This window comes from Bos grunniens, chromosome 9, assembly GCF_055505025.1.
Source record: "Bos grunniens cultivar Pamir isolate PY7600 chromosome 9, Bosgru_T2T1.0, whole genome shotgun sequence".
Lineage (NCBI taxonomy): Eukaryota > Metazoa > Chordata > Mammalia > Artiodactyla > Bovidae > Bos > Bos grunniens.
Window position 1 is genome coordinate 68,838,430 of NC_141173.1, and position 24,654 is coordinate 68,863,083.

Here is a 24,654-nt window from a genome sequence, read left to right on the forward strand (position 1 = left end):
AAAAGTGATCTTGTTGACACAGCCTATAATTAATGTTTTTGAATGACCACTATACTTATCTAGAGAAAAATACATTTAACAATCAAATCATACCATCATAACATCAAATGCATGAGAAACCTTTTCCAATGCATTTTCTAAAATGTGATTTATGCCATGCTAGGACACGACTTCAAATATATATATATATTTTTAAACTTGGTTTCAAAGATGTTTAAAATGTTTTAAACATTCACTCTGGATCTACATTACCTCTAGGCTGGGTGGGGGGGCGGGGGCGGGGAAAGTGCTTCTGATGTGTAGATTTTTCTCTTTCATTTTATCAGTGATTTTAAAGTAATCACTGCCATCTGAGATAGTAAAGCTATTAATACTCCATAATGGCCTTGTCCATCAGACTACATTGAATTTGAATGACTAGGAAGAACTGCAGCCTATGAATGACCCATGTCATTTCTTTTTCCCTGTGAACTGAATGCCTACTATTGTTTAGTTGAAAGCAGTAATTATTAGTGGCTCTGACACCAGGAAGAAAGAACACTGACAATGCCTTAAGGCAGGAAGAAGTTGATTAGGAAGCAATCCCTCTCTGGCCTTTCTTTCCCCACTCCCAGGCAGCCTTCAGAGCGCAGGAGAAAAGTTGCTTACATCTTCTTCCCAACCCAACTGCTACAGTTTTAGAAACACACTAATTTTCACAATCCAAGTAAGCTTACTTTTATCCTTTGCACATTTTAACCCTTTCATTTGGGGGAGTGGGGGGAGGGAAGCAGTAGTAGTTGTGTTAATCCTAGTGTTAATCACTCAGTTGAGTCCAACTCTTTGCGACACCATGGACTGTAGGACCCACTCTGTCCATGGGGTTCTCCGGCAAGAATACTGGAGTGGGTTGCCATTCCCTTCTCCAGGGGATCTTCCTGACCCAGGGATTGAATCCAGGTCTTTTGCATTGCAGGCAGATTTTTAACCATCAGGCAAGCCCATGGGGTGGAGGGGTGGAGATAAAATTTACTCATTATTTCTTTCAGCTTTTTCTTTAAAAATAAAAATCACTTAACATCTGCATAGCACACTGCTATAGTCATCACAGAGCGTCCACCCAACTTTGACACACAGCAAAACAATGCACAAATGAACTGATGACGCACCATTTACCCAACACTGCCCAAGTCAAGCTGGGAAGAGAAGCACATTAGTAAGGTTGCTGTGAGAAAGCTTTGAAAACTTGGCTTTATCACTTTTACAAAAACACTGTGGTAGAACCAACCCATATGTGAATATCACTAACAGAATAAAGGCTATAGGCGGCAGCCACAACCACCAGGTCTAGTAGAAAGGAAGGAGGAAAGGTACAACACAGAAAGGCATGTGGAAGCATCATCAGGCAACCAGAGTAAGCTGGAAAAACTCCCTTCCCTTTTAAGTAGAGGCACAGGTTATGTAAAAGGGAAATCACAGGATAACACCAACCACCAGGCAAAGGACTTTCCTATTTTCGAGGGCTTCTTCTCAGTAGATGTGAGATCCTCTTTGTTCTGAGCTCCCCCAATCTCTCTCAAGAGGCAGTTTTTCCTTCCTCAACTGGAGACACGACTCAAAAAGTAGCCAAATGGGAGCCAAGGATCTTAAAATCAAAGTCATTTTCCAAGACGAGGTTAGAGAGATCTGAAGTGGGACTTTAACGTGAAATGTCAAGATCTTAGAAGACTGGTTCAAAGCACACGGGACTGAGTTTGCATATGCACTCCCCTCAATCTCAATTTTCCATCACCAGGATGTGTCTCTACTGGACACTGGGACGCACCTGACACAGCTTGAATCCAGAACTCTGGCCTTTCCTTGTTCTGGTTAGTTGTGAAACATCTGGAGGTGCAACACCAGCAGCCACTCAGCATTTGGTGGCCCTCCAGTTGGATCTGTTTTCCAGCTGTCATATCTTGGCACCTTTCTCCATGGGGGTTGGAATAAAGAAAGAGCAAAGATTTCCTTGCTCCTTCAGTCTCCCCCCAGCCCTGACCACAACTCAGACTGTGTTACCCACACTTGTATTTCTACCACTACACTGTGTGTTCCTTGGGGCAAGTATCTACAAAGTTCTTTCTGGTTTTTTTTTTTTGCTGCTGTTGTTTTTTCATCTGGGTGTCCCTGGGTTTAGCCATCCATTTACCATAGCAGATGCTTGGGAATTGTTTGATTATTAATTACTGAATTATCGTTGCCTATGAAACAACATCCTCCTTTTAATTTCTAAGGTGTTTCTTATTTAATTGCACAAAACTACAAAGGAATAAAACAGGTACATGAAAAGTAGACAATAAAAAAATTAGTCATCAGGAAACCCTAAAAGGTAATTAATAGGTGATTGTTCTATGCCTCTATAACTCTTGAGTGCTTAATTTGAAATTAGGCTTCTTTATATGGAACATACAAAACAGCTATTTTCCTATCAGACTGTACCTAATATTAAGTCACAAACAAGCACTGGCATACTGTTTTTTAAGCACACATTCCCTGGTTCCATCCTGTCAACTTAATTGCTAAAACAAATAAAATATTTGTTGAATGCCTGCAATGTGTTGGGCACCTTATCAGAGATGTCTGTTCAACCAGCCTGCTCAAGTCTGCGTTGTCAGAGAGATTAGCAATGATACTGATGCTAGGCAAAGGTGGCGTTTTCCAGTTCCTCACCGAACCAGCAGCCCAGACAGCTCTCAGAAAGGACCTCTGGTTCATGACCTCTGCTTCAGCATCGTCCCTAACACGCTCCAGGCCCTGCTGCGGTTCCCCTTTCCTGCCTCAGAATTTCACTTCCTCTCTAACTGCCACTATGCGCTCACCTCCACTTCAACCTCTGCCCAAATAACCATTTCTGCAAATCAGATCCATAATTTAGGGTACCTCCACAGCCCATCCTGGGACCCCTCCCACTCCCCAGCACCGTTCGCCACAGTCCTCCTAGATTTGCCTGAAGCCCACTCACACAGGACCCTAGGCTCCATAGGCTACTCTTTCCTGAGCCGGAGTCTGGTTTTCTTACAACTGTCTAATGCCTGATTCTTTTCTCACAAAAGTTATGAGGCTTCAAATCAGCACCCAAAACTGTCATCAAGCTTATACCTATTTTTTATTGCTCTTGAAAAATCAAATTTTTGCCTTTTGGGTTTCAAAGCTGTGCTTATTTCTTTCTGAGGAGTCTATCAAGTTCTCAACATGTTTTCAGAGGTAAAAGACCAAAAGTCTTCCCATCTTCTCTAATATGCTTGAACTCCTCATTCAAAAGTCCCCTATCATGCCCTCCATTACCTTAGGATCTCAACATTACAGTTAACCACATGCCTTAAAAATACATTAATGCAAATGGATAAATTTTTACCAATGTGCAACTCTCTCACATATAAAACTTAATATACTTCAAGATCTAGGATACAGGATAGATGTTTAACTATTGGCCACGACACTCATTCTGGGCATTGACTGACTACAGACTGACAAATTACAATTTTCTGATCTCTCTTTCCAATTCATAAAGTAAGCTGCTATTGATTCATAAAGCCTACCATCATACAGTGTTGCCGTTTTACTCACCTAGTTACGTTTGACTCTTTTGTGACCCCATCGACTGTAGCCCGCCAGGCTCTTCTGCCCATGGTATTTTCCAAGAATACCTGAGTGGGTTGCTATTTCCTTCTCCAGGGGGTCTTCCTGACCCTGGGATCAAACCTGCATCTCCTTCACTGGCAGGTGGATTCTTTACCATGAGCCACCTGGGAAGCCCGCACCATCACATAGGTGCTAACAAAATATTTCTTGATGTAACATGAAACTATGAACACTAATACTTTAGAATACTGTTGGACGATGGTTTCACTTACTTCTATGGGCCACTCTCTCGCCTTTCTTTAAGACTTTATATACGTATTAACATCAATTTTCCTATGCCAATGGACATAAGGCAAGATTTGACTAAAAAAAAAAAAAACCCTTTTGATAATAATCAAAGCCAAATGCACAGGCATATACTGTGGAAAAGATGGGGGCACTATTATTAAACTCTTTTCAGTCCTTTGGGATTGTTTGTTACAATAAGGTTGGGAAATCATTTACCTCAGTGGGGCCACAGTGGCATAAAACCAAGCTTCCATCAGTCAGCAGAAGGACTGCTATAGACAAACACTGAAAAAAATGTTCAAAGTGGAAGGATGTCTGTGTTTATGTTTCACAATAAAAAGGGAGAAGACACATATTTCTACATCATTTCAAAGTAATGCTGGTGAGTAGTAATAGCAGAACAATTTAAAACAGCAGTAACTGTGTGGCAAATACCTGGGTAGGAAAAAGAAAGCTGCTTCACTTAGCCTGCAAAGTGTAATTTTATGGATAGCTCCAAATGACGTTCGAAGACTATAATGTTCCACCGGTAAGTTCTGAAGGCCAGGAAGTATTTTCATAAGCCAGGTACTAAAAGTCAGCTGTACCGAGGAGATGGAAGGGGGTGGTGAAGAAATAATTTCCAGCTCTTAAAATAATTTAGCCAAGCTTAGAAATAATTCATCTGTAACATTTTCCACTATATGTTTTCAGAAGTCAGTTACAAAGTAGACTATTTGAATATTACAGGATTTTTTTTTTCCTTTTTCAATGAGATTGTCTGAGACCACTTTTTTCTTAGTATGCTTCAGAATCTGAGCTGAGTCAATATAAGACAGATATGAACGCAAGTAGCCTCAAAAAGACATGAAATATAAAATAAAACATGGAAACTAAAGGCAATTTCTAATAGTAAAATGCTGCCTGGGGGTGGGGGCTTTAAACCTAATTTTTGAAGGAAAAAACAGAACAAACCAAAAATCTCACAAAAACAAATGTTTTTAGTCAACGTCGCTGAGCTCTGTTTAGAGGACAGGAACAAGGTCCAAAAGACAGAGAGACCTAAGCTGACCCTGAGGAATGGGCAAGGGATTTATGGGAAAAATTATGGGAACCAGTCCATTCTGAAGGAGATCAGCCCTGGGATTTCTTTGGAAGGAATGATGCTAAAGCTGAAACTCCAGTACTTTGGCCACCTCATGTGAAGAGCTGACTCATTGGAAAAGACTCTGATGCTGGGAGGGATTGGGGGCAGGAGGAGAAGGGGACGACAGAGGATGAGATGGCTGGATGGCATCACTGACTCGATGGACGTGAGTCTGAGTGAACTCCGGGAGTTGGTGATGGACAGGGAGGCCTGGCGTGCTGCGATTCATGGGGTCGCAAAGAGTCGGACACGACTGAGTGACTGAATTGAACTGAACTGAAGAAGGGAAAGAAAAACTACAAATAAGAAAGCATAACTAGGACTTCCCTGGTGGTCCACTGGTTAAGAATCCACGTACCAATGCAGAGGACGCGGATTCAACCCCTGATCAGGGAGATTCCACATGGCGCTGGGTAATGAAGCCCGTGTACCACAACCACTGAGCCCACGCCCTAGAGCCTGGGTCTGCAACAAAAGAAACCACAGCATGAGAGGCCCATGCACCACAACCAGAGAGCAGCCCCTGCTCACGGCAACTAGGGAAAACCCACACGCAGCAACAAAGACCCAGCACAGCCAAAAATAAATGAATAAATTAAAAAAAGAAAACGAAAACCTAACTAATGCAATTCCCATATCATCCAGCACAGTTATGGGCACACAGAGCTCTGGTAAAATCAAATTCTGGGAAGACTAAATCAAATCAAATTCTGCCACATCAAATTCTGGGAGGATTAAATCCTCCAAGCTGGATTTAAGTTTATGCACCTGTCCTGGTTGAATTCCTCTCCTGGTCCTCTTAGGAAGTCTGAGAGTCTCCAGCTCATCATCATGCTTATGCAAGCCTACTATCAACCTGTTACTTACATGGGGCAGCAATATTCCCACTTCATCAAAAGTAATATGGCATCTGGTTCCAAAATGCCATTTCTTGTGGGACTTTGAAAAAAGCTAAGAAATTCATAAGAGTTCCCTCCCTAGCTATGGCCAAGGCTGCTGGCATTCTATAAAAAGTGAAAGTGAAGTCGCTCAGTCATGTCCGACTCTTTGTGACCCCATGGACTGTAGCCTACCAGGCTCCTCTATCCATGGGGTTTTCCAAGCAATAGTACTGGAGTGGATTGACATTTCCTTCTCCAGGGGATCTTCCCAACCCAGGGATTGAACCCAGATCTCCCCCATTGTAGACAGACGCTTTACCATCTGAGCCACCAGGGAAGTTCTATTCTATAAAAAGCTGATGATAAATCAAGGGCCAGCTCAAGGACTCCAGTCTCCCACTGCCATTCCTCTTGCTCTCTACTGCTGACCCCACTACTCCATACATGGATTTTCCTTTCTGCCCAGTCCCTACAAAGAAATAATCCAGACTGAGTGATATCTCTTTCCCAAAGGTCATCTGCTGAGTTGCCCTCTCGAATGAATCCCACATTCTGCACAGGCCAAGGCTCCCAGGAATTCACGTCCTAGCCAGATGTGCCACCCATGCCCTTTCTTGCCAGGAAAGAGAGGTGGAAGAAAGAACTGTCATTTCAGGAAGCCAACACTGCTGAAGAGATTAGCAAGAGGGTGACTGACTAGAGAATGAGCCTCTTGAGACAGAACAGAATCTGAATAAGTTCTACAAGGAAAAGATAAAAGGATGTCGTGCCCCTAAGGCAGAAGGTGGTATTTATGCAGGGCACCAAGGTCATGGTAGCCAGGGATCAAAGATAAACTTCCTTTACTATCTTGTCAGAGTAAGTTAGAAAGATCTAGGCCATCAGACACTGCACAGTAAACATCCAAGACTCAGAATTTTTCTAGTTCTTTTTCAACTTAGATGTTTGAGGGCCAACTATTAAGTGTCCTCACCTCATAAAGGACTTTAGTTATTTGCTGAAGATGCTTCTATAAACTAAATACACAGCTCTTACTAGAAATACTTGTGAAACTCTAAGCATATGCCAACCAATCTAATACAGGAGTGTAAATTTCTTAATCCAATAGATTCGTGAATAGAAAATTTCACTGAAGAATGCCTATATTCAATCTTTGGTCTTCATTATGCTATTGCGTGCCTGCTAAGTTACTTTAGCTGGGTCCAACTCCGTGCAACCTCGTGAATTGTAGCCTGCCATGCTCCTCTATCCATGGAATTTTCCAGGCAAGAATACTAGAGTGGGTTGCCATTTCCTCCTTCAGGGAATCTTCCCCACCCAGGGATCGAACCCGAGTCTCTAATGTCTCCTATATTGGCAGGCGGGTTCTTTAACACTGTGCCACCAGAGAAGCCTACTTAATCTACATAATTAACTATATTTTCCATTCAGTAATGAAGTGGACACTGGAAAGAACAGTGGAATTGGAATTAGGTTAACACTTCAATGTTTTGGTGGAATGATGCTATAGCACTTGAGTTCTCACTTGATACCAACAAATAACCAACTTGTGATTATTCACACATTCATTCAACAAACACTGGCTCCTCATTAGCTGCAAGGTACTATACAAGTTGAGGGTTTCCCAGGTGGTGCTAGTGGTAAAGAACCCACCTACCAATGTAGGAGACATAAGAGACATGGGCTCAATCCCTGGGTCAGGAAGATCCCCTGGAGAAGGATATGGCAACCCATTCCAGTATTCTTGCACAGAGAACCCCACAAGAACCCCTCCTCCACAGAGGAGCCTGGGGGGCTATAGTCCATAGGGTCACAAAGAGTTGGACACGACTGAAGCAATTTGGCATGCATATATACAAGTTGAAGTCCAAAGTAGTACAGGACCTCACCTCTGATCCCTAAGAGTTTACATGATATTAGAATAGATAAAACACATAGGAAAATAATAGTCCAGGGAACACTGACTCCATGCAAATGAGCAGTGCAGACAGCAGGTGCTGCAGAGCTCAGTCCAGTTAGAGGCAGACACAGATGCAGGGGAGTATACAAAATGCTTGTATCCCAACAAGAGGCAATAAGAAGGGAGATTCCAGGCTCTTGCTCTACCTCATTCTAATTTTATAAAGCTCTCCCCAGAGCCAACAGTGTCTTCCTGTTATTTGATTCAACTTTACTTCCCTCCAATTTAAGCCCATTTCCTCCAAGCAAATAAAGAATTAATCAGTGTCCTCTTTATATTAACTCCTTTGCTGGGAATAGTTTTAAGACCGTCTTTTACTATACCTTGAATTGTTCAATGCATAACGTTCATTTACCTTTTCCTCCCATATTTTAAAAAGCAATCTCTTAGATATCACATTCTTAGTGGTATCTGAATCATGATACAGATACCAGCATATAACCTTTGTACCTGCATATAACCTTTGGGCCTTTTCCCGACTGATTCTTGATCTGCAAGTGAAACCTCCAAGGTGTTGCTGATTTTAGAAGCAAGTACCAAAAAAGGCCCAGTTGGGTGGTCCTTGGCACAGATACCAAAGTAAGAAATGTAGTCATAAATGTTTCTCCTTCCTAACTGAGGACATAAACACTGCTTTGAATTGCTTTCCATGGATGGTTCTGCTTTCCTTCTTAAAAAGCCCTTGCTAATGATTTGCATTAATATTATGCTAATAAAAGTAAGGAGATGCTAACTAATTCAGTCTCTTCAGTAGTAACTAAAGATCAGAAAAAGATGTAATTTGCATATCTTCATGAATTGGCATTTAAATACTTGTCGCCATTTCTGAAGAAAAATAATAATGTTGGGCCAGCCGGGCAGAAGTAATTCCTCCAGTAGAACCATCTCAAATCCAAGCATTTCAAGAGATGTTTGGCTTGAATCTTAGATGACATGGATGAGCATTCAAACACAGGGCAACCATCTGCATATAAATACATTTCAGTTCCTCTCTGCAGAAGGAACTCATTTACTGTTGAAGGCCATTCACTTCCACTTCTGAGTGCTTATTCCTCAAAAAGCTTCCAAGTGTTGTGGGAACAATGATTAAAAGAGGATCTTTCCATCTGTGCATTAGGCTGCAAGACAGCTCCTGCTGCAGAAATAGCTTTTGCATAATTCATTGTGCCATTTTCAACCCTAATCAGTGAATTGCAAGAAGCTATGGAGTGAGTACAGAGGGAAGAGAGACTGACATTTTACTGACTACCTCCTAAGCAGTCACCCCATCCTCACTTTGGGCTAGTACTCTATAAGTCATGGTATAAATGTCCTCACTTTATCTCCAACAGCTTACTACCCCATCCTCCCATCTCAAGTACTGTCATCATTGTTCGTCTATACTAATGTCCCAGGAAAGAATACTTTTAAGGCTATTAGTACAGGAAAGTGTATGGGGAAAAAAGATTCTACTGGAAGTCAGAAGAAATCAGCCTTTCTCCAGCCCTTACCGTTCATTGTATAAGCAAGCATGACATAAAATTCACCCTACAACAAGAATACCTCAATTCTATCCTTCAATTAACAAGAAATAAATTAAAAAAAAAAAAAAATAAAGAATACCTCAAGTCTTTTCTAAATCTAAAAATTATATAAGTCTAATCTGTTCACATTGATGTTTTCATGTATAAAGTCTGAACCAGTCACTTTGCCTTACAGTTGCTCCCCCCACCCCACAACCCATCTACCCACACTGAGCAATTTGTGAGATCTCAATTCCCTGACCAGGGATTGAACCTAAGTGAAAGCACCAAATCCTAACCACTAGGTCACCAGGGAACTCCCAGAGTTGCATTTTTAAGGAAGGAGAAAATAAGGTGATGGAAATGAACCTGTGTTCCCCACTTATTCCTCCCCCTCAACTACAGAAACTTTGATAAATAAGTTCCCTGGCAATCTATTTAAGAATGTACTGGAAAAGGATCCTATGGCTATAGAAAATGAGAAAAACAAGTGCTTTAGACATCTCAAGGTAAATAGAAAAAAATCTTTTATAGAATCCTTAAGGTTTAAACACTGAATAATGAAGCAGAAGATTTTTATGATGGTAAGGAATGTATGTGATTTTAAACCAGCAAAATAGGTTAAAGATGTGGATTTTAATTTAAAATTTAAAATTTACAGCACAAATTTTATAGTAAACTTTCTAATTTTCTATTTCTTACTACTCCATATATCATGGTAAATAAAGAAATAAACATTCTGAGTTTTTCTTGATAGCTGACGTATAGTAAAGTTACTGAGATTTAGTTTGGTAGTTCATTAAGAATTGAAAAGACACTTTTCAATTCAATTCAAAAAAAATGTGAAAAGACACATCTCAAAAGACACTACAAATGGGAAAACTGAATTCAGTGGTAGTATTTTCATATAAATGATTTAATTTTTTTAAATCAACAACTCATAATTGAAAACTTAACCCTAAACATTAAATACCTGACAGAATATTAAAAAGCACAATTAGAGGGAGGGAGTGGCAGGAAACCTGAGTTGTTCTGAATGTGACAATAAGTTGTTATTTTATAGTAGTGCTGTCTAATTGAAATAAAAGGCAAGCCACAGTAGTAATTTAAAAAATTTTAGTGGTCACATTAAAAAACAAAAAAACAAATAGATAAAATTAATTTTGATGGTGTACTTTAGCCCAATATACCCAAAGTATTACTGCAATGTGTAATTAACATAAACATTGTAATGAAATCTTTTGCTTTTATTTTCTCATTTTGAATCTTCAAAATGCTGTAACTTATGCCTGTATCCCAGCACAGTTTGGACCAACCACATTTCATGTGCTCAGTCACCACAGATAGCTGGTGGCTATTGTATGGACAGCGCAGCTGCAGAAAGGATGAGGCGGTGGGCAGGTTTTCCTCATACACCTGAATATATACAAGTGAAATAATTTTCTTCTGTTCCTAACATGCAAAATTTCATGTCTGTCTGACTACAGAATATTTGCTTTTTCAATGACTCAGCAAACACTTAGGGAAAACCTACTTTATTCCACACTATGCTAAATGATGGGATGTAGGTGTATTTCAGACAAGGCAAGCCTAGAATTTGGTAGGCAACAAAGACCCATGCAATGAACTCCAAAACAATAGTGCAAGTGGTGACTGCCATGGGAGCAGAGATCAGAAGTCACAAGCTTTAAGGAAGAGACTTGGTCAAGGAGTTCAGAGAAGAGCGATATGAGCTGGAGTGTGCAGCCTGAGCAATATTCTGCTAGGTAGAGCGTGATGAGAAAGGCATTCAAGGCAGTGGCCACCATAAAAGCAAAGACACACTGTGAGCTTGGGGAACTGTGACTGGATTGATATAGACAGACTATACTGGCTTCCAGGGAAGTGAAACCAGTTGGGAGGCGAGGGGATGGTGTTAGGCATTGGCGGGGAGAAAGGGCCACAGGCAAACTGTACTGAACCTTGACTATCATACTGAGACACCTGGAATGTGACAGAGGAAGGTCTTTAAACAAGCAAATGTCAGTCCAAATTAATGCTTAAGAAACATACTTTTAAGAAAAATATTGAGACAGCCTGGAGCTGTGATGCTCTGGAATAAGGGGATTTCTGAGAGATAAGGATCTGAACCCAGAGGGCACTGCTAGAAACAAAAGTGAAAGGCCAAATTCAGGAAGCTTCTCTCAGGTAGACTCAGATGACCTTGGTGACCAGTTAGATGAACAGGATGGTGGACACAGAAGAAAGCAAAATGATTCCAGTGTGTTCTTGGCCAGGCAAACAGATAACGTCGTTAACTGGGAGTGAGAATGTAGAACACGGAACAGGTTGGACAGAGAAGGTGATGGGTTCACTTTGGACCTGCTACATTTGAGTTAGAGACCCTTGGGTGACATCATATACCTACAGCTCATACCCATCTTATCCAAGATCCATTTGTCTTTACCTCTGTGCCTTAAATTAATGACCCTTGGGGTATGAAGTGTGTTTCCAGGACTAGCAGCACTAGCATCAAGTTTGTCGGAAAAGCACAATCTCAAACCGTACCCCACTGTGAACCTCAGTGTGCATTTTACCAAGATTCCCAGGTGACTTTTACAGACATTCAAATTAGAGAAGAATTGCTGCAAGGATTTGAAAATCTAGATTAGGAGCTCCTAAAAGAGGCACTGACTGAAGGCAGGATAATTTTAGAAGTCATCAGCATATAGATGAGAGTTAAAACTACAGGAGTGCAAGAGAGCTTATTCCCTGAAAACAAAGAACTTTAAACAGGATAGACAAGCCCATGTGGTGAGGGGGGCACTGTATGTTTCTAATTAAAGAATCAGCATGAAGGTAGGTACACAGTGGTTCTCTCTTGCTAAGTACATTAAATAAAAACTGAACAAGAAGAAGAGGAAGAAGAGAAAAAGGAAACAAAACCTTTAAAACAGTGAAAGAACCACAAAGGTGAACCTGCATTAAAGCTATAAAGAACTTCTATTTATGATTAAGATACACACACATTAATGTTCCTTAATATTCAGAGATGTTTGTTGAGCAACAAATTGGTTGAAAAACAAATGTGATGTGAGTGGAGGGAGAATTCACTGGAACCTTTGGGGCCATTGCTTGCTGGAGAAGGACCGAGAGCCTGGGGCAGAATCAGAAGGCCTGGATGCTAGGTTGGCTTCACCTCAGGCTGGCATCTGCCCTCTATGCACCACGCGGCTACGTAATGTGGGGGCTTGAGAACAAGATACTCTCTTCCAAGACTTCCAGCTGCGACTGGCTATGTGGGGAGGTGAGGTTCATTTGTTGCCTCCAAAGACTCCCTGACAACAGTATGAAGAATGTTCTGTTGCCCGCTCTCGGCCCATCCCCGCCACCTCATCCCATCAGCTCATGCAGCAAACAACTCTGCTGAAGTTTCGTTCGGAATCAAACAGCTGTTTAGAGCTGGTTTCAAGTCCACCAAGTGAATCTTCTGTGTACTCTGTTTCCCAGGCAACGCTGACGTCACTGCCCTGCCCGCTGTTGCCACAGACAGGATCAGCACACCCAGGCCTGCAACCAGGAGAAAGCCCCGTGCAGACTGCTGCTCCCTGAGGCAGAAGGCCCTCTGAAGGCGTCTTGCTAGATGCCAAGCCATTAAAAATCAGTGTGCATAATTACCATTCCATGTAAAAGCCTTACCATATATACTTTTTAAATTTGGTTTTACTGCAGGTCACAGAAGCAAAGCTGGGAATACAAGCTGGGCTTTTATGTGGGAGACTGTGCATCTGAATACAAATATGGCAGAAGATGAAAGTGCAGAAGGTAAGGACTGGATGCTCCTTCAGTAGCCAGTGCAGCCCAGTATGAAGGGCCTGCTTCTTGGCTCCTGGAACAAAAACTCAGTGTGAACCCGCACTCTCCTTTTCAAGTGGAGGCAATTTGTCTATTGTCATCCTCCTGCTTTAATTAGACTCCAGTATGGATCTGGAGAGACATCTTTGTTCTCCCAGTGCAGAGGCCCTCCACAGTAGCCCATGAAAGCTACCGAAATATCATCTTCTGTAATACACTCTTCCCTTCACTGCAAAGTGGCATCAGATGATCTTTGAGATGGATACCAAATCCACATGTGCAAGTGGGCTTTCCATTTCACTGTGTAAGGGGTTCCAGGCACGTCTACCCAGCCACATGTCCAAAAGTTAGCTCTTCTGTTAACATCGGGTCCTACAGCTCACACCCATCTCACAAGAGTCATCCGTCCTTACTTCTGTGCTGTAATCAGTTGGTACGAATCAAACACTGAGAGTTCACACCCACACTGTCCCTCACATCAAGGTTCAAATAACCTTGCCAGTTTTTAATTCCAACACATCTCAGTTCCTACCAAGAAATTTAAAAGCCCTAAATCTGCTGGGAAAGGGGGGAAATTCACATGCTGTGTTTCAAATGTAACTGTTAATAAAATTTTATTTTCATTATCTATGCCACATGGTTGCTACACGACAAAAATAAAAGGAGAAAAAAAAAATAGGAGTATTTAATAATTTGCCAGAAAAATGATCCCAACAGCAAGACTATGAGATAGTCGCCATTATTATCATCCCCATTTTAAGGATGAGGAAACTGAGGATTGAAGAAATAAATCAAAATGAGAAGGAAAGCCAGCATGCAATCTATTCCATGTGGCTCCAGAATCCATGCTCTACATGGCAGAAGCCTTTGCAACCTGTCCTTAGAAATAGTCCTTCAAGTTACAATGGAGTCTGGAGCAGAAATGACCCTACAGATCATTAAGCAAATCATTCTCAACCTGCCTCAGCTTCCCAGCTGGCACGTGAGAGGGACCGCAGCAAATCCCCAGCTATTATCAACATGCTTAAAGACATAAGTGATAAACACGAACCATCCAAGTCTTCTCTGCCTCTCTTCTCTCTGACAACACTGGTTTTTTTGTCGTCATTGTTGGTTTGTTTTAGAGCCAAAGATAAAGAGCTGGGTTTAAGTCCTGCATGAAATCCTCAGAATTCTTTGTTTCCCTAGGCCTTATAAAATCCAGCCCTTGTTTATTCAAACATGAATACAGCAGAGTAGAAAACCAGGTGATTTGCCCAGTGACATAGAGGTACAGTAAATACAGGTACACAGTCCTGCCAAATCGTCAAGAAGATTTCCTGATTCTCAGTCAGTAAACAGCATAACCAAGTACTTTGCATAAGGACAGATGGTATTATGACAGAGAAAACACATTACTCTTCAACTTTATCAGCAGGGTAATAAAGATGGGCAATAAATACTCCTTTTATTGATAATTATTTTCCCTCTGTGAACTTTGACAGCCCAACCCACTGATCCTTGGGCTAAAGAACAAGAAACCACAGTGACACCACTTTGCATATTCTCCTACACAGCCCCACTTACTGAAACTTACTCCTTTGGAAAGAAAAGAGCTATTAACACTAAAACTTTAGCAGTCACAAACTGGAAGCCTGCAGGCAAGATCTGGCTGACAGAAATGTTTCGTTTGGCCAGCAGGGTATTTCAAACAGTTTGATTGGTTTACCACCTTTTTCTCTTGTAACATGTTTCTCTGGGCAGGCAGTTTGCCAGAGTTCCCACCGGCAGCTTGACTGTTATGCTATCTGCTGGTCCCTGTGGGCATGTGGTTTGCAGTCTCTGCTTTACTGCATTAATATTATGGCATTAAAATAACAGGACCCACGATTTCACACCCGTCACCTATGACCGATACCTGAATGCTGCATCAAAATCGGGCTCACTTTATAAAGAAAAAAGTGATTGCAGAAGGGTACAGAGGGCTAGGACTGAACTGGGAGACTGGGTATCCTGATTCTGGTCCTTTCTCCATCAGTAAATAGGAATTACTTTGATCGTTTCACCTATTCTCAATGGATCACAGTCATTTCCTCATTTGTAAAACAGGGAAGCTGGCTGGCTACTTAAGATTTTTTTGCTAACTAAAAAAACCTGTGTGCTGTCTCTTTCCTCAATCATGTACAAATACAGGAATTTTCCCAGATTAGCAAAGGTCTTTAGCAAAGGAGGGATTTTAGAAGTCACATAGACTAGAATTTAAATGTGGTTCCATCAATTTCCATGAAATTTTAGGCCAGTTACATAAAACTCTGAGAGCCTCAGTGTGAGTACTTTCTATGTACTTACACTCTCAGGTACCTTCTAAATCCTGAACATCCACGAGTTAGCAAAACAAAGACCCTGTTCTCATGAAGCCTACATTCTAATGTTGAGGAGAGAGAAAATAAAAATTTGTGTAATCCATCAGGTGATACGAAGGGCTATGGAAATAAATTAAGTGGGTTAGGAGGATGAGGGAGGAGAGGTCAAATGATTAGAGATGGGAGGAGAAGATCTGACAAGACTCCCCAAAGAAGTGGGGAATAGGGATGGTTTAGCCATGTAGCCCCCTGGGTATAGGTTGCTCCAGGCAGAATACCCAGGTGTCGTAAAAATTAAATGATGTGACAAGCAGGACTCCTGACAGAATCTTTGTGATAAGCTGCTTTCCTCCCTACCCTCTCCCTCACCATGTCCCTCCTAAAAAACTTGTGTATGGTCTTCAGGATCTCCTGTCTGCCTTGATATCAGTCCCAAGTATCTCAAAGCAAAGCAGACCAGGGGTGAGAAAAACCTTACCTCTATCCAGCATTCTAACCAATGACAACCCATATCTGTCAAATCCTATTTTTGATACTCAGGTAAGACAGGCAAACCCTTCCTCAACTGTGCTTTGAGGAAAATCTTTTCATAACAAAGTACTCCAAAATATATTGTTGTTTTTGTTCAGTCGCTAAGTAGTGTCCGACTCATTGTGACCCCATGGACTGCAGCACACCAGGCCTCCCCGTCCTTCACTAACTCCCGAAGTTTGCTCCAACTCATCAGGAGTTGGTAATGGACAGTGAAGCCTGGTGTGCTGCGATTCATAGGGTCACAAAGAGTCGGACACGACTGAGAGACTGAACTGAACTGAACTGATGTCCATTGAGTCGGTGATGCCATCCAACCATCTGTACAGGAAGTTAATGGTAATGATCTGCATTCCTCAGAGGGTGGGAGCCAGAGCACAGAAGTTAAGACCACAGTCTCTGTGTAGGAAAGCCTGGATCACACTCCAGCTCTCTGCTTATTGCCCGTGTGATCTTAGTCAAGTTACTTAGCCTCTCTGAATCTCAAGTTTTTCAGCTATAATTGGGGACCAACATAATCTCCATCCTGAGTTGTGTGAGACCCCAATGTCCATAAAACACCTGAAATTCTCTTGGCACAAAGAAAGGAGCCTGATGATATGTGTGTATTTCTATCAGGGCTTCCAATAGCAAATTATACATCAGCTCTGACTACACAGGAGAGAATGTTATTAAACGTCACCCAGTGGGTGGCTCCTGAAGTGTCTGACAGCCGAGTGTAATGCCCCCAGTCGTGCTGCGGAGTGGCCCAGGGACACTGCACAGGAGCGGACCACACAGCTCACAGCATGGAGCCCTGCAGCACTAGGCACTGCCCTACTGTTCAGTGGAGGAGGGCTGTGTCCCCCAGCAAAGCTCAGGCAGTAAAGAGTTTCCCAAACCAGACAGGAGCTCAGATGCCAGCAGCCGAGAGTGACAGGTGTTTTACTACAGCCCCACTATTACTACAGCGGGGTTAGGGGTGCCAAGCCTCCGACCCCTGTGCAACAAAAGGTCAGCATCTAACTTATAGTCAGCCCTCCACATCTGTGGTTCCTCCGTATCCACGGATCTGTTTCCTCAGATTCAACCAACTGCAGACCGGGCAGTATTTACCATTGAATTAAATATATCAGTTCAGTTCAGTTCAGTCACTCAGTCGTGTCCGACTCTTTGCGACCCCATGAATCACAGCACGCCAGGCCTCCCTGTCCATCACCAACTCCCAGAGTTCACTCAGACTCACGTCCATCGAGTCAGTGATGCCATCCAGCCATCTCATCCTCTGTCGTCCCCTTCTCCTCCTGCCCCCAATCCCTCCCAGCATCAGAGTCTTTTCCAATGAGTCAACTCTTTGCATGAGGTGGCCAAAGTACTGGAGTTTCAGCTTTAGCATTATTCCTTCCAAAGAAATGCCAGGGCTGATCTCCTTCAGAATGGACTGGTTGGATCTCCTTGCAGTCCAAGGGACTCTCAAGAGTCTTCTCCAACACCACAGTTCAAAAGCATCAATTCTTCGGCGCTCAGCTTTCTTCACATTCCAACTCTCACATCCTTACATGACTACTGGAAAAACCATAGCCTTGACTAGACGGACCTTTGTTGGCAAAGTAATGTCTCTGCTTTTGAATATGCTATCTAGGTTGATCATAACTTTCCTTCCAAGGAGTAAGCGTCTTTTAATTTCATGGCTGGACCCAATTCAAACCCATGTTGTTCGAGGGTTGCCTGTACAAATATCCTTTGGAGCATCTACCAGTTTGTTCATGCTTCTTCCCTCCTGGAGGCTCCCTGCCCTGGGAAATCTTCTCCCCAACTCCAAAGCCTGCTTCCTCCCTTTTCCCGCTAATTCTCTTACAAGGCACCTCATTACAAATTGATTTACACACCCTAACTATACATACTCATATACAAACAGACACAAATCCTTTGGAGCATACACAGGCTACAGATTAAAAACAAGTGTATATATGGTTATAAATAACCCTGCTTGGTTCACTAATCATTTTATGTGTGTATATCTCAACCCACAAATGAGGTTATAATTCCTTCTTGACAGGGAGCACCATCCTTTTCTCTCCTGTTAGAAGCCTGTTTCCTGTTCTATGCCAATGCTTAATACCTCTTCCTTTAAAGCTGGGATGATGCATAGTTTTTATATTGGGGGTCAAATATCTAATTCATCTACAAATATGCCTTTCTTAAGAAAAACAAATACAGACTCTCATATAAAATGGGGACAGTTACCAGTGTCAACAAATTTCACAAAATACTGAAACATGTACAAATTATTTTATATAATCATTTTTACTCATTTTCAGATTAAAAAAGAAACACTATCCTACTTCAAAAATTGGGGAATCCCACACTGCCCCAAATTTACCAAAAAAAAAAAAAAGTAGGTTCCCACCCCCCACCTTTGAATAACATCCCCATCTTAAGGGCACAATTGCTCAATGTTGTCGAAAACCATGGTGACATTTTTAGAACTGCGATATCTCTTAATACTGCTCAGGGATAGACAGACTTGAACTACAACTCCTACACAGGCCATTAATATGTCTTAATTAATATTAAGACAAAAGTCTTAATATGTCTTTAATAAGACATACAGAGTACTATACAGAGTACTTGTAAATTTAAACTAATTATAAACCTACAATTTTGAGTCAGGAATCTACCAAATCTACAGAAAAAGAAATATATATATATAAAATCTGGAGAAGGAAATGGCAACCCAGTCTGGTATTCTTGCCCAAAGAATCCAATGGACAGATAACCCTCGTGGGCTACAGTCCATGGGGTCACAAAGAGTCAGACGTGACTGAGAGATTTATCAGGCATATAATATATATATTAGATACCTAAAGAGGAAGTTCTCCCATGAAGAGTTATCTTCTCCCAATGAGTAATGAACTCCTTCAGGAAACATTTACTGAGATCCAAAGTGTCTATGCTAAGGGCTATTATCCCCTAGTCAGAAACTGCCAAGCCAGAAGGCAATACATATGTGAAGGGCAAAGAGAAACTGACAAGAACCTTAGTGGTTCCCAGCAGGCTCCTGGCAAAGCAGGGAGCTGATAATGCTACCTGGGCTTTCAGCCAAGAGGAGGAAGGTTAACAGGCAGTCAGAAAAGTGCATGTGTGGAAGAGTTGGAAACAAGAAGGGAGAGGAGCATGGTCAGACAATGCAACAATGGAAAAGTCAGAGGAGGAAACATTGGAGGTATCTTTTTCATCAAGAAAAAGGAAGGGCATGTACATCTATCAAAAAGAAGTAAAAAACAAAATACGAGAAAAGAGGCTCAAAATAGTGCCCATCTCGCTTCTCCAATGTGCTTCCAACACACCCTGGGTATTCAAGCAAGTCTGCAACTTGCAGATACCACAGATATTTAAAGTTCCCTCGTCACTACCTTCCTTCCTTATGGAATTGTCATCATGTGACAAGGTTATTTGGTCTTGCTTCTATTCATTTTCCCACATTCAAAGTCTTTTCCTAGAAACAGAGAGAATCATGCTTCCCAAGCCAGGACATGATGTCAAGCCCACTGTTTTCAGTGCTCATTTATTTCAGAATCACCTTTTCTGTTGAAGAAGGTTATCACTGCAATGCAGATCATGCGTGCAGTGTAAATGTAGCATCATCTTTAAACACTAGTTCCCAATCATCAGTTTATCCAAATACTCCCCCAATAAATATGCAAAATGTTCTGTGAATCCAGCCAGTTTCATCATCTCCAAATTCTCTGTTACCTCTCTTTGTAAACCATAAAGTCAGTCAGTACCAGAGTGGCCTGGTTCATTAGGTCCCCAGGACCTTCAGTTTGCCATTCAAGACACTTGGAGCTTGGCCCCAGCTACTTTCCCCATCAGGCCTCAAGTCCATTTCCTTCAGGCCCACTTCTGTAATCAAGAACCCAACCTATGCAAACAGTATTGACTTGCCAAGCCCAGCTCTACCCAGGTCCCTTTCCTGCCCCAAGAACCTCTCCTGCATAGTCCTCCCCAACTTTACGCCCTCCCGACCCTCCCCAGTGCCCACCAGCAAATGATGCAATCCTTGCTTCTGATGGGATCCCTGTCCTGAGAGTCCAGAGCTTCCGGAACAAAGGAAGGCTTTGGAGTCTAAACCCTGCCACTCATTGCACATGGAGCCTTAGCCAAACTACCTAATCTCTTTGAACATCCCTTTCCATATCTGTAAAATGAAATAACAACACGTACCTTGCAGGGCTATTACGAGGACTGGAAACAATTTACAGAAAGGGCCAAATACTATTAATCCATAGTAGATATTCAAGAAAGGAGGATTATGAGTCCATCAAGAACAACAAAAACAACACTGTGAATGTCTCAAGTCCAGAGAAAGAAAGCACTCACACACAGGGCTATAGTATCAGCTGTTGGCTCCTGGAGAGCAGGGCCCAGTCCTTCCCTCTCCAGATACTCAATGCTCCATCCACTCATCTTTATGTTTAACCGGCATTTTATAAACAGCAACGGGGAGAAAAAACCAAAGTAATATTTACCCAATGTTAACGTAACTATCTTCAGGCACTGGTTTTATAGGAGATTTATGAGGCTTTTTAATGTGTGCCTTTTGATATTAACTACCTTTTCTAGAGGCAACAGATATTATAAAAGTCTTGCCAAATGTATTCAACATCTCATTAAAATTTTAGGGTCTCAAGCCCCATTATGAACTCCAAATAGGAGTTACATTAACAACTTGATTTTCACTTGGTTTAACCTCTTTCAAACTTGTCTAATTTTTCTCCTGAAGCAATAATCAAGTGTGGAAGTCACTCAGTCATGTCTGACTCTTTGCGACCCTGTGAACTGCAGCCTGCCAGGCTCCTCTGCCAATGGAATTTTCTAGGCAAGAATACTGGAATGGGTTTCCATTCCCTTCTCCAAGGGATCTTCTCGACCCAGGGATAGAACCTGGTTCTCCTGCATTGGCAGGCAGATTCTTTACCATCTGAGCCACCAGGGAAGCTCAAGCAATAATGTCTCCAATAAAGCACCATTTTCTAGACCAAAACAAAGACAGTTTTTATGACAAGTCCCCTTTGATTTAACTCCAAAATATGCCCTCAGAATTTCACTTGTGATCACAGTGAGCATTAATATTGGAGGTCAAGTTCAAACTTTTTCTGGTCTAAAAACCAACTTAACAACAACAAAATAGGAAGTAAGCCTAAAATTGGAGAAGGAAATGGCAACCCACTCCAGTATTCTTGTCTGGGAAATGCCATGGACAGAGGAGCCTGGCAGGTTACATTCCTTCGGGTCTCAAAGAGTCAGACATGACTTAGCAACTAAACTACCAGCACCACCACCACCACATCTAACAAATCTCATATTCTATTTTAAAAGGATGTCTTATTATTTTGACATTCACACTTTTTCATATGGCAGGTGGCTGTAATCACTTCAGTTTTCATATTTTCAATATGCTTTAAATATTAGATAAACTAACAAGTAGAAGATAAATCTACTCTCCAATTAGAAACTGAAGGGGCAACAGTGTGCCTATTGGAATAAAAAGAAAGGTCACATATCATGGACCGCTTTTTTCTTGTACTCTGAGAGAGGACTTTCACACAAATGATGGGTGATGGCACTGCGTCATAATTTAAAACCAAAATAAGCTTCCAGAAGAGAGGGACACACTGGTGGGTAGCTAAATCGTTTGAAAAGCCTCTGCTACCACCTACTTTCCATCAAAAAGAGGATCACCCAGATGCAGCTGCAAAAAAACAGTGGTAATCGCCCCTGCCCTCCTCACAGCTGCCCTCCTCTGCGGACTTCATGGACAGCACACCCTCCCGTCTGCCTGCATCCACACTCCCCGGCAAGGACCCATCACGGGCCTTTCCCTCGGAGATTTCAGCTTCTCGGGCTTTCATGCAATTCACAAGAAGTGGCTGATTTCCACCAATTCCCAACCTGATGCTGTCAGTTTTTAACACATCCCACCTCAGAAAACTACCTCTTCAAGTGGAGCTGTTGTATTTTAGAGATGTCAGGAGTGAAAAACCTGGGGAATCATTTAGGGAAGCGGTTCTTGACCTTAACAGACCTGCCCTTAACATAATATTTTATCATCTCCACCACTAATTATCCTGAAGTGAAATTCTGATCATTTATCTCTACACCATTTTAAGATGCGTGTGTCTGCCTATGACCTTTATCATAATATTGAGGAACAAAGGAAAATAATTTTCAAAATTATGCATTTCAATAAGCGGATTAATGCTCAGACACTATAAGACACAAGGAAGTGGTCAACTGCTTACTTCTACTTGTTACTTCTAATAAGTGACTTTAGATTTGGAGAAAAACAAGATCAGAAAACATGCCTCGTAAGAAAAACAGAAAACAAGAGAACAAAGGGACAGGTGGTACATGGAATTAAAAGCTTGAGTTAAGATAAGCAGAGAGGAGACGTTTATATGACATCCGTCAGGAATGCCCACTGGGTCATTCTAAAGACACGAAGGACACCACATAATTCTTTGTTTGGCAGGACTGTCCTAAAACTGCAGGATGTCTGACACAACTGGAACCTACCTGGCAAACAATGAAATAACATAAAACACTCCCACGAATTTCCAGAACGCCCTCTGGAGAGCAATACTGCCCCCACTGAGAAGTACTGACACAGTTCCACTGTTCGCCTCATTCTGGCTTTGAGAACACAGAGGCCCTGAGAGGTGAAGTGATTACACTCCCAGCAGGTTACTAACAGTGACACAGCTGGTTTCAGAATGAGACTTATAATCCACACACCCCCCGCCCCCATCCCTACTCCTAGATCAGATTTTTCAGTCCCGCCCTCTGCAATCATCATCCCCCTTAAAACTGAAACACCTGTGTCACGCTGACCCCACACCTCCTGTATTCTTCCCTAATCGTGTATGCTGACTTGTTCCCATTGCACATCAAGCCCTATTAACAGCCCGAGCCTTAATAACTCACATCACAAGAAACATGCTTTGGGTTCCCCTTCTTGAACCATAACCAACATCCTGACTGTCTTTGGGACCTTCCAGTTCCCAACCAGCCCATTATCCAGTCCCTCCCTCCCCACACCTCATTCTCTCAGCATCCAGAATGCTTCCCACGCTGCTCCCTTGGCACTGCCCATCATACGTCTGCTAAATCTTGGTTTACTGCCCCTCTGTCAGCTTTTTACTTAATCCTTGCTGCACAGAAGTGTAGGTGTGTTAAGTTTCATATCTAAGCAGACCTGTGTTATTTCATTATAATTCTATTCAATGTAGTTTCTTCCAGCTACTTAAGAAGTTCTTTCAATGGCTGTTCCAAATCTGCTGAGTCAATCCCTGATTCAATCCACATATTCTGCTTTTATAATGATTGGACAATAAATTATGAGGATGCCCCCTTCCAATGAGATCTCTGTTCATGCTATAGGTCCAAGCAGACTGACCTCATTTTAAAAAAGTAATTTTTATCCTTCCTCCAAAATCTGGCTCCTGTTAAAATCCTCAACAAAGCTTTCAAGTTCCTGGCCCATGTTGATCTCTGAATTCTCAAATCATTAAACAGAAATGAAAGCAATTTTTAGATGACCTAGCCAAATCATTTTACTTTACACATGAAGGAACTGAGATTCAGGGAAGCAAAGAAACAGTCTCTAGGCATATAACTCGTTACAAACAAGGCTACAACTGAGGTCTCCCCCTTGCTGCTCTGTGAGTTCATTTGCTAATATTTACAGGTGTTTCCAAAAAATCTGTTAAAAAAAAAACCAGAAAGAAAGAAAAGAAAAAACAAAAAAACCTCCTCTTAAAAAACACACTTTTGTATGCTGCTGCTGCTAAGTCACTTCAGTCGTGTCCGACTCTGCGACCCCAGAGACGGCAGCCCACCAGGCTTCCCCGTCCCTGGGATTCTCCAGGCAAGAACACTGGAGTGGGTTGCCATTTCCCTCTCCAATGTATGAAAGTGAAAAGTGAAGGTGAAGTCGCTCAGTCGTGTCCGACTCTTCGCGACCCCATCGTCTGCAGCCTACCAGGCTCCTCCGTCCATGGGATTTGCCAGGCAAGAGTACTGGAGTGGGGTGCCATTGCCTTCTCCGACACTTTTGTATATTTGTTAGGATAATTCTACTATCCTTCATATTGTCATTCATTCAGTACGTAAAAATGGAAATGTTTTATTTGCAATGTATTTTCACACTAAATGGAAATTTAATAAAAATATTCAGTTCCTATTTTGCTTGTTCATTTCAGGTTTATTTCAGTTAATAACCATCTCCAGTTTGCTTTCTAGGCAACACAATCTTGCCAAAAATTCCTAAATGGGGCCACAAAATAATCATCTCAAATGAAGCTTTTTAACTTTTATAGCCTATTTCCGTTTCAAACCAGGTTTACTTCACAAGTGGTTTTCGTTTTTATTTTATGACTATATAAAAGGACAAAGTAAAATTATAATATTCAGTCTGAAATCATTTCCTAAACTTCTAAAGAGTGCCTTGCATGCCTCAACTATTGTTAATTAGTCAGCAATGATTCACATACTCTTTAAGCTCATGCTGTCTTCTTGCAATTTCTCAGTCCTCAATCATTTAGGTGGT

The 24,654-nt window shown here is 41.8% G+C and overlaps 1 protein-coding gene across 5 annotated transcripts in view; it reads right to left on the bottom strand.

Annotated features, from left to right (window-relative positions):
• Positions 1-24,654, bottom strand: part of ARHGAP18 (Rho GTPase activating protein 18) — a 203,258-nt gene that overhangs the window by 70,379 nt on the left and 108,225 nt on the right. Inside the window, exon 1 of one of the 5 annotated variants that reach the window (XM_086316440.1) lies at positions 22,623-22,804. The exons of the other annotated variants lie outside the window; for them this stretch is intronic. The gene's annotated coding sequence lies outside the window, so the exon portion shown is untranslated. Of the gene's footprint in view, positions 1-22,622; positions 22,805-24,654 lie in introns of those variants that run through there. 5 annotated transcript variants of the gene reach the window in all.